Source organism: Chrysoperla carnea (assembly GCF_905475395.1).
Source record: "Chrysoperla carnea chromosome X unlocalized genomic scaffold, inChrCarn1.1 SUPER_X_unloc_12, whole genome shotgun sequence".
Taxonomy (NCBI): domain Eukaryota; kingdom Metazoa; phylum Arthropoda; class Insecta; order Neuroptera; family Chrysopidae; genus Chrysoperla; species Chrysoperla carnea.
Genome location: NW_025408067.1, coordinates 54,977 through 55,551, shown reverse-complemented (window position 1 = coordinate 55,551; position 575 = coordinate 54,977). Strand labels below are relative to the sequence as shown.

Sequence of the window (575 nt, the reverse complement as noted above, 5' to 3'; positions counted from 1 at the left end):
AGCGATTGCTATTTCTAAAAATAAATAAATTTCATAAAATTTATATTATTTTATATTCATTTGAAATATTAAAAAAACTTCTCGCTTTAAAGTAACCATGATATGAGTTATAAATGCAATAAAATTTTATACAAAAAATAATATTTATTTGTTGATGAATAATATAAAAGGTTTACATTTCTAAATAACATATATTTATATATGGTGTGTAAAAAAAAAGAAAAGAAGAAAAATAATTTATATTTTTAATATAAAAAGGCAACCGCACACAGTGTTCCCAAGCGGTCACCCATCCAAGTACTGACTGTGCCCAATGTTGCTTAACTTCGGTGATCGGACGAGAACCGGTGTTTTCAACGTGGTATGGCTGTTGCCAGTAATAAATGAAAATTTTTACAAATATATATTTTTCATAAATATCATTAATATTAAAGTATATTATTAAAATTTTCAATGAAGTAATCAATTTAAATATATACTTATTTATTATACCATATATTTTAAATAAAAATGCAACCGCACACAGTATTCTCAAGTGGCCACCCATCCGTGGTACTGACTGTGGCAAATGTTTC

At 25.7% G+C, this 575-nt stretch overlaps 1 non-coding gene across 1 annotated transcript; it reads right to left on the bottom strand.

The window, feature by feature from the left end:
- Positions 1-256: 256 nt before the first annotated feature.
- On the bottom strand, positions 257-375 carry LOC123303673. Its single transcript, XR_006535772.1, has one exon. It is a non-coding gene; the product is annotated as a 5S ribosomal RNA (ribosomal RNA).
- Positions 376-575: the final 200 nt, after the last annotated feature.